At 34.8% G+C, this 10921-nt stretch overlaps 1 protein-coding gene and 1 pseudogene across 1 annotated transcript in view; both read left to right on the plus strand.

Moving 5' to 3' along the window:
* Nucleotides 1-10921, plus strand: part of LOC119590154 — a gene marked incomplete in the record, with an annotated part of 81088 nt that overhangs the window by 34172 nt on the left and 35995 nt on the right.
* On the plus strand, nucleotides 2849-5095 carry LOC119590144 (annotated as a pseudogene).

Raw genomic sequence — 10921 nt, forward strand, 5'->3', positions numbered from 1 at the left:
TGTGTGTGTATATGAAGCGAGTTTTTGTTTTTTTTTCTTTCTTTCTTTTTTTCTTTTTTTTTTTTGGTATCCCTGCGTACTCTTCGCTGACTCTACATATGACACTTAAGTTTGGTTTAAATATGGTTCTTAATGTCTTAAAGTAGCGACTCAGAGTGCTGTGCCTACCGATCAAGGCGACCATTATCCTTAATCATACATTAATTAATTGGTCGACAATATATTTCAACGCAATTTTACAAACATTGGCGGCGACAGACCCCCATAATGGTCACTTTTATTCTAAAAAAGTTGCTGATATACCGACTTCCTATAGTCATAAGAAACAATATTTGTGAACCGAAAAAGTGCATTGATAAATATAAGCTTTGCAAATAAATACGAAAATCAACATCCTTAACACATAACCGGAAAATGCTCAAATGGATGTCATTATTTAGGATTTGTTAAAGGATACCGAAAATCCTATAAATAATCTTGACATGTTTTTGGAAACCCAATATAATCTAGAAGTTATCTTGGGACATACTGCCTTTCTCAAGATTTTGGCACCAGAGTAAAAGCACGAGAGAAGTTTTTTTCCCTTTCAAATGAAAACCAAGACAGATTCTTTTGAGATGAGTGCTGCCCTCTGTCCCTCACTTAACGCGTTGCTGCCATATCATCGAACGAGTCGAATAAAGTCCAGGTTTTATGTGAATTGCCAGTTACTGGAACATTACTTCCAGTGTAATTTTATAGTAACTTTCACACCAGGGGAGTCAAGTCATGGCATATGAGTGTAGTTACAGATTCCGTGAGACAGACAGACAGACAGACAGACAGACAGACAGACAGACAGACAGACAGACAGACAGACAGACAGACAGACAGACAGACAGACAGACAGACAGACAGACAGACAGAGAGGGGGGAAACAGACAGGCAGACGACAGAGAAACCGCCATGTAAACAAATGTATGTAAAAAAACTAACCAAAGAGATACCGTTTCTTTTCCTCAGGTGCATGGGAATGGGCAAACTACAAGAAATTGAGAGAAGAGATTACCGAAACTGAGAGATGAGTTAGAATGTTATCTCCCCCATCTGAAAGGTAAGCATTTGCACTGTCTATGCAGGAAACATATACACATGTTTTGTGTGATTACCCATACATCTCCCTCTCTCTCTCTCTCTCTCTCCTCTCCTCCCCTCCCCTCTCTCTCTCTTTTCTTTTCTCTCTCTCCCCTCTCTCTCTCTTTTCCCCCTCTCTCTCTCCCTCTTTTCTGTGCGTGTGTGTGTGCGTATGTGTGTGTGGGGTGTGGGGTGTGTGTGTGTGTTTTGTGTGTTTGTGTTTTTGTGTGTGTGTATGTGAGGTAGGGAGGTTTTTTGGTTAGTTCTCGTCGCCATGTGGAAATGCTTTCCCTCTAATTTCGATGCTTTATCTGTCTTTCGAGAAAGATTCCATTCCAATGGGAGTTTGCTCTCACTCATTTCACTTCTAATTTCCGTAATACGTTTCTATGGAGAACCTTATCAAATGCTTTTTGAAGTTAAGTATACACAATCCCCCCAACCCAGACGTCTCTTTCCTGTAATACTCAGAAACAGAAGAGATTTATACGCATTTCTTCCTTCCCTAAAACCAAATTTATCTAATCATATCGTGTTTTTCAAGTACTTTTAACTCACTGTTTTTTTTACTTATCCTTTCTAACAGCCTTGCATATAAACCCAGTTAACGAACCGGTCTATAATTTAGAGGGTTTTGTTTGTCGCCGTTTCTTGTATAAAAGGTTTTAACATTGGGGGAGTTTCCATCTTTTGGTGTTCCCCTTGTCTTCTGATTTGGAATGTTTTAAAATGACGGAGTACATAATTCTTCAGGAAGAAATCTCATCTGGTCCCTCTGCTTTAGTCTTGTCTAGCCCTTTCAGTAGGTCTTTTATTTCATTCTTTTCGAGTGTGATATTTTCGATATTTTGATTTACGTTTGTATGGTTACTTGCCCTTTCAAAGTACGGGTTCTGGACAAACACTGACTGAAATTTCTCATAAAGGATTTCACACATTTCCTCCTCCTTAGTATAAACGGTGTTATTGTCTTTGATGGCGCTATTTTGATCTCTGTTTTTAATCTATTTATGTAGTTAAAAAAAAGCTTTGGTTGATTTCTACATTTATTGATTATATCCTCTTCAGTCTAATTTCGCGTCTCTCGTGGTTTGGTTTTACTCATTTCTTCTTACATTATACATTTCATACGCTGCATGAGATTTATGTCATCTGAATCTTCTCCAAGGGAGCTGCTTGTTTTCTCTCATTTTCTTGCATTTATCATTGAACCACTTTTGGCCATTTCTTACTTCTGTTTTGAATCTTGATACAGTTGTGTGTGTGTGTGTTGTGTGTGTGTGTGTGTGTGTGTGTGTGTGTGTGTGTGTGTGTGTGTGGTGGTGTGTGCGCGCAATGTGGCTATAATCTTTTTACGGCATAAAATAAATTGACATGCAACATCTCTAAAAACGCATTTGAAACACAAACATTTAGATTATAAAAAAGTACAAACATTGACTTATATTTGAATTATAAGATAATAATAATACGTATGCAACCAACTGCAAACAGAGTATATTACAAAAACCTATGATTTTAAAGAGTAGATAAGAAAATATTTTATTTTTTATTTTAATTTATTATATTTTATTATTAATATTTTTTTATAAGCAGTACCAGAAATATCTTTTCAAACCTATATTTTTCCTGTTTATGCAGATATACGGAATACTTGAAATCTTGCTCAATTACGGAACGCTCAAGAACTGGGAAACACGTGTATTTACGACAAAGGGGAAAAACATTTGACCCTTGTAGTGACAACACCTATGTGTACCATGGTGATTTCAACTCCTTTTTTTTTTATTAATGTCTATTTTACACTTTTCTCGTTCTTTTCACCTATTAATTGGTTCAAAGTTGTTGGAAATGTATATATGTATTGTGGTAAGAGAATCTAGTTTTAGAACATGGCTTGTAAAATGGACGATTTTTTTTTTATTTCTTTATATTCGTAATCCCTGTGCCGATAGCTGGAGTACCAAAGCCTCTCCGTGTTTTGGGACTGCAATATGGACGAGGACCTGGAGGTAACTGCAGCACTTTCGACCTTACCTGGTTTTAATTGGGACAAACCTATATTCCTTTACGCTTGTCCAATGCACCTTCACGAAAAGGTAAGAGACAGTATATGATTGTTTCATTTCTATGTATGTAAGGTAGATTATCTTCATAAGAGCTGTATAAATAAAGAAGTAATGTATCATGTACATATATGATATGTGTGTGTGTGTGTGTGTGTGTGTGTGTGTGTGTGTGTGTGTGTGTGTGTGTGTGTGTGTGTGTGTGTGTGTGTGTGTGTGTGTGTGTGTGTGCCTGCCTGCCTATTTTCTTAGTGTATACATACACCCATAGCCCAACAGACATACACATATATCACTATATCCTTAGTAAATGACAGACATTCATTCATTCATTCATCCATACACACAGATGTCCATATAATATATATATATATATATTTTATTATATATATATTATATATAATATATATATATATATATATATATATATACACATACGAGCATACATATCCCCACTGGTATGTATGTGTGTATGTGTTTTTTTTTTTACGGTAGGTTCATGTTTGAGCCGCCGTGGTCACAGCATGATACTTAATTGTGTATGCATGTGTACATATATTTAGATTTATATCTATTTGATTATGAATTTTCTACCAAATTCATGTTGCAAATTATGTATAGATGTGAAGGTTATTTTATCATTTTTTATGTTTGAAGTGTGAGTCATTAGCTTTATCGTATCGTTCATCGTGATCGTAATGATTACGATGATGATGATGACGACGACGACGATGATGACGATTGTAATAGAGTAATAGTGGTAATGATAATAATAGTAATGGTGATAATGATGGTGATGGTGATAGCAATAAAAATACGAAAAACAACAATAACACACACGTAAGGTCATAACAGACAAAGTCCGTTACAAAAATCATAAACATCACGAGTTCGTTACGCACTATTTACAAACACTGACACAACACAAAAAAACGGTCTCCCTAATATGTTTTGTCTACAGCTGAGCCTCATGATCGGAAACAGAGAGCTTGGAACGGGGAAGCTACACCCTGAGCGTCTTATGAGACAACCTGTACACTGTAACCGCTGAGACTTTATCAACACCCAGGTATTCCTAAGTGTGAGAAGTAAAACGATAGATGTGTGTGTGTGTGTGTGTTGTGTGTGTGTGTGTGTTGTGTGTGCATTTGTGTGTGTGGTGTGTGTGTGTGGTGTGTGTGTGTGTGTGTGTGTGTGGGACAGGTGTGAATTTATGCTCGAGGTTGATATAGGTTATATCAAATATAATTATATTATTTTTATTTATTCACTAATATTCCTTTTTAGGTCAGTTTTATTAATCACACACTGATATTCCTTCTCATATAATTTCTTGTTCTTCATTCACTAATATTCCCATTTAGCGTAGTTTATCGTTAATTTCCCATAATTACTGCCAACTCCGGTGAATATGAAGGAACATTTTCACTCCTCAGGGTGCCCAAAGGCTTCGAGATCCGGCGCACAGACCCGCGGTTCGCCGAGCATATGCACACCCACTGGAGGCACCAAGATTTTGAGTCGTTCGAGGCCTACGAAAAAGCTAATCCACATTCTTCCGGGTTACGCCATTTTCGAAACTCCTCCTAATGTTGGCGAGGAGGGCCAGGATCCAAGAGGAAAGGCTCACCCAACCGAAGCTCCCGTTTCGTGGGTTCAGTTGGGTCGGAACAACTCGATGAGCAATACATTCACCCTCCCGGGGTACAGGAGGCGAGGTCTTGCTCAGGCGGTGACCCTCGCTTTGGCTGCCCACGTGACCCGGCAGAGTGGCAAGGCGTCGGTCTACGTTAGCGACGAAAACGAGTCTTCTGTCGCCTTCCACAAGCGGCTAGGCTTCACCCGCGAGTGCGCCATAGGCTGGCAGGCTTTCAGCTAGACAAGAGTTTTGGAGTACAGTTAAATCAAGATTTCAGTCTTGCAGTTAAACCAATTTTTATTATGCATTAATGAAACCAAGATTTGGCATGCAGTTAACCAAAATTTCAGTCATGGAGTCATCCTTTTAAACCAAGAAGTAAATCACACACTTTACAAATATTTACAGAATCTCGTAGTTAATTACACATATACCCTTCCTATTAACCTAAAATTAGACCCTTTAGCGCATGTATCAAAACGCCATTAAACTTTTTTTTTCTTTTTTCTTTTTTTTCATTATATTACGTGCATCAGAGGAGGCGACTCTGTAAGGATAGAATATTGTAAGGCAATGCCAAATGTAATTATATTCAAGGCTCTATAGGTGTCTTGTTTAAAGTTCTCATTAGGCACCATAACTCTGTAACTATTTTGCACGATTATTCTGTATAATACATGTGTTTTTATTACTTTGATTCACAAATGACTATCTGACAGTTCGAGGAATGTAATCTAACTAAATTTTGACTAAGCTGCCGTTGATGGAATATTGCCGGTACGCTTTCATTTATATGATAAAGGTTTCTAGTAAGTGTAATTCATGTTGTGTTAGCGTTTTCTCTTATATATAAATGTGTGTGTGTATTTATAAACTGTCAAGATCGTGTATATATATATATATATATATATATATATATATATATATATATTCTTGTTATAATACATAATATATATATATATATATATATATATATATATTATATATTATATACACACACACACATACATAACAATATACACATACATATATATGCCTATATATATGCCGTGTGGCATGTGCGTGCATATATATAAATATATCTATATATATAAATACCAAAATAAATAAAACAAAATCCTTACAACCGATCCATCCTTTGTTGATTCCCAGCCACACACACCCTCACGGCCCCCCCCCCCTCACCAACCTTCACTTGTTTGTCAGGCAATAAAAAAAAAGGCAGGGGGGGGGGGGCACCATGGCAACAACGGTCACCGACCCCGGCAGTTACTCGTACTCTTACGTGCAAATACGGGCCACGTGGAAATGTATTAAAAATGCCGTACTAGGGTCAATGGTTTTTTTTTTTTCTGTTCTTTGGTTTGGGGGGGGGGGGCTGGGGGGAGGACGTTGTGTATTTGCAAATACCTGTGTCTTGTGGTTGCAAAAAACATAACATATATGTAAAACAAATATATATAATATTATTATTATATATTAAATAAAATATATATTATAAATTATATATAATATAATATATATTTTATTTTTTTTATATATATAATTTTATGTATAATTTTAATATAAAATATTTTTTTTGTGGTTTTGTTAAATTTAAAAAAAATATAATATTAATATAGAATATAATTATATTTAAAATTATTAAATATATAAAAAATTATATATAATATATATTATAGTTTTTTTTTTTTTTTGGTTTTTTTTTTTTTTTTGGTAAAAAAAGAAAAAAAAAAATTTAATTTTTTATATATATATTTTTAAAATTAAAATATATATAATATATATATTTATATATAAATTTATTTTTATAAAAATATATTTTTATTTTTAATATATATTATAATATTTTATATAATATATATATAATAATATTATAAATATATAAAATTTATAAAAACAAAAAAATATATATTATATATATATATATATTATATATTTTTAATATATATATAATATATTGTGTGTGTGTGTGTGTGTGTGTGTGGGGTGTGTATCTATATGTATACATATATAATTACATACACACTTTAATATACATTATATATAATGTAGTTGTTTTGTGTGTTTATATAATATATATATATATATATAAAATATATATATTATATTATATATATAATATAATAATATATTATTAATATAATTATAAATACATATATGTACAATACATATATACTTATAAATACATACATATCTATATGTATACATATACATATATATAAACATATATACATGTATATATAAATATATAATTATAGATAATATATATATATATATATATATATAAAATAATATATATATTACAACACACACACCGCACACAAATAAATAATAAATAATAATGCCCACACCCCACACACCCCACACAAAACACCCCACACAAAAACACACACACACACACACACAAAAAACTTTTTTATTTTTTTGGTTTTTTTTTTTTTGGTGTGTGTTTTGGGGTGGTGTGTGTGTGTATAGTAAAAAAAGAAAAAAAACAACAAAAAAAACAAAAAAAAAAAAAAAGGGGTTTTGGGGGGAAAACTCCCACACACACACAATACATATAAAAGTATCATATACATCACATATCAGCGCACACCACACACAAAATTTATACAAATATGTATATATAGATACGCATACATATATATACATATACATACACATTCATGTACTAGATAAATAAAATAAAGACCAATACTATTTATTGTATAGAATACGTTACCCTTAGAAGGCAACACAATACTGTTTCAATACTTTGAGTTCCGGTGCACACCACAAAAAAGTTTAATCACTGTTTACTTTTGGGCTAACGAAAACGTGGAAGGTAAAACCTGAATCATCAATTTTAGTTTATCTATAACTGGACGTGGCCACTTGCTCTCATTTTTTGGGTTTCGTTGAGCAAAGGGAGAGAGGGGAGAGAGAAGAGAGAGGAGAGAAGAGAGAGAAGAGAGAGAGGAGAGAGAGAGGGGAGAGAGAGAAGGAGAGAGAGAGAGGGGGAGAGAGAGGAGAGAGAGAGAGAGAGGAGAGAAGGGGGTGAGGGAGTAAATGAGAGAATAAGAGAGGGACTGAAAGATTGAAAAAGACAGAGACAAACAAAGATATGTGTGAAGTTCTACAATAGATACCATAACCTTCACAACTTTCGCAAAACGCCTTAGGAATGAGAATAAACAATTAAGTGACCACCCATGACCAAAAAGGGAAACGGGGAAACGGCCTCAGTACCCGCGTGGCTTTTAAATAGTTACCAGGTACTAGTTGCTATGTACAATCATTTCCCAAATTTTTAAATGACACCTTTATTCCCATTCTCGGATTACTTTTATTACTTTATAGCCATTATTCCATTGACTAAAATATCAAGCACTAGTTTACTCCCTTCTTGCAAACAGTAATAACAGAGTAATATTAAAAACAGTAGCTTTCCACAGACTCGCAAACGAGGTATTAAGAAGTGCGTGGGGAGAGGAGAGGGGGAAGGGGATGGAGGAGGGGGTATGTCACAGGCAAGAACCTCGGTACCCATAATCCCAGCGGGCATTTTCAAAACAAAATCTGCACCTGGGTCTAGCTGGGCAAGAGCGGTGGCTGTCTTCAGATCCTCTGTTGTCCGCGTGGGGTAACGGTCGGGGTCTTAAAAACACGTGGAAAAAGGGGAGGGTGCCCTAGTGATGTGGATTCGCTGTTACAGAAGGAATGAGTTTTCAACTTACTGGATAGTAAGATTGAGAGATGGTGTGTGTGTGAAGCGTCGTGTTTGTGATGTTTATGGTTCCCGTTTTATTAAAATTGCAATATATATTCGGAAATACTGGAATACAATTTGAATATTGGTCTTGTGTGTCGATTTCATCCAAGGACAAGTATTGATAGGGCTCCTAGTTATAAAACCATATTCTACGGCGAATACTCAACACCTGTTTGTCAGTGAACACCCAGAAGAAGAAATAAGGAAATAAAGATTAACAAAAGCTTATATCAAGGACCAATAAAATGGAACTTCAGAATCGGAAATGCTGTCAACAGAAAATGATAACCTGGCAGAAAATTGCAACGCTCATGCTCGTGTTGTCGGCGGCAACATATGTGGACGCGACGGCAGCGGGTGACTCGTTGGAGGAGGCGGCTAGTGAGGGGAAACTGCACTATGAGGTGATCATGAGGGAAGCCAAGATGCCCAAGTGAGTCTTGAGGTTGTCTGTTGTTTTAAATAACTTTAGGGAAATTTCAGTTGTCGTGTTTTAAAAACTTAGGAATTGCAGTTTTCTTCAGATCTTGAATATTGATGTTAATGAGACTAAAAAGTAATGTTTGCGTGGTTTCCTTTTTTTTTAAATCTTTGTGTTTGCGAGATTACAAAAAATCGGTATGCTAAAATTGTCGTTAATTATTTGTCTGCTGAGTATTAAGTCTTAACAGCCCTTGTTAACACGTAATATACGTTATATAACTGCCGTGGTTTAAAAGGTACACTACACACGGAGACAAACACCACATAATCTTTTTGGTAATGATATTTTCCATATTAATTACCCTCATGACAATTATTACTTATTTTTTAAATCCAATCCCTTAACCTTGAAAAAAAACATGTTAATTGTAAAGCTTACTACGAAAACACAAAATTCCTAATAGTACACATTACCCCCTCGTCTCTACTGTTAGGGGAAACGTTAAATAAACAGAAATTACCCGATACTTGTATCTCGCACAATATAAGCATGCACAATGAACCCGTGTAAATGCCATTTCATGTAGACTCAAGTACACACCGCAAACAGGGAAATTTCATGCAGAACATGGTCGATGTTATTTTACTTAGAACATTCCAGATCTTCGGTTGGGAAAATTACACGCTTTTTTTTTATCAACCCCTGTTTACGCCTGTTGTCTGTCTGTAATAACGATAGCTATTATATCTGTATAATTTTTGATACTTCCTTATCACTTCCCAATAGTTATATATGTTTTACTAGATATAATTATTACTTCAGATATAGTTTCCCTCTCTGAAATAATAAACTCAAACATAATGATAATGCCAGCAGTGTTAACGTGTTAATAACTTGCTGTAGGTATGGCGACTGCTACCAGAACGCCTTGGAAGATCTGCACAATGGCTGTAGCAACCTGGATGACGAGGTGAGTTTTCAGTTAATGATTAAGATCTTTGTAATTACCACTGGATCTGGTTACGTTTTCATTCTTATCATAGTAAGTTGTTGATATTGATACTGGTCGTGTTCAATGATAATCATGATCATGAAAACGACGGTAGTAGTGTTTATGATAATCATGATAGTGAAAACACGACCAGTATCAATATCAATAACTTACCATGATCATCATTAATACTGCCGTCGTAGGGATATTCTGTAAATATGAACACCATCTAAATGAATGGTTATTTGAAACAATAAATAGTGTTGACGATGATTATTTTTATGAGTTTTAGAATATATATATTTTTGTTAATCGTTCTTATTTATATATTTTCTTACGTATTTTGCTACCATTACCAATAAAAACGGTAAAACGTTTTAAGATGATGATAAAAGTAAATAATAATCATAAAAATAATAGTAAAAATAAATAATCATAAAGATTGACCATAGTAAAAATAATAAATAATAGTAAAAATGAACAATAACAGTAAAGATGATAATAATAATAATAATAATAATAATAATAATAATAATACACAATAATGAACATAAATAATAATAAAATGAATAACAATAATGAAAATAAATAATAAAATAACCAAGAACGATAAAAATAAATACCAATAATTAAGTAACAACAAATCCACAATTCCTTCCTTTCCAGGTACAGAGCAGACTCGCCCTGTCCTTCACCAATTGCTACATGATGAGGTTCGGCTGGCCCGTGTACCCTTGCCGCGGCGACCAGCAGCTGAGCAAGTGCATGGAGGGGCTGGATGCAAGGGCCGCCTCCATCTACTCCTCCATGCTCACCAACACCCTTGCCATGTGCCATTTCCTCCAGGCTCAGGCGTGGCACCAGTCGACGTCCAGTGCCATTGATAAGTACGGTATATTTTGGGTGGCGTTTCTAGAGTATGGAGGAAGGAGAA

This window comes from Penaeus monodon, chromosome 3 (genome assembly GCF_015228065.2).
Source record: "Penaeus monodon isolate SGIC_2016 chromosome 3, NSTDA_Pmon_1, whole genome shotgun sequence".
NCBI lineage: Eukaryota > Metazoa > Arthropoda > Malacostraca > Decapoda > Penaeidae > Penaeus > Penaeus monodon.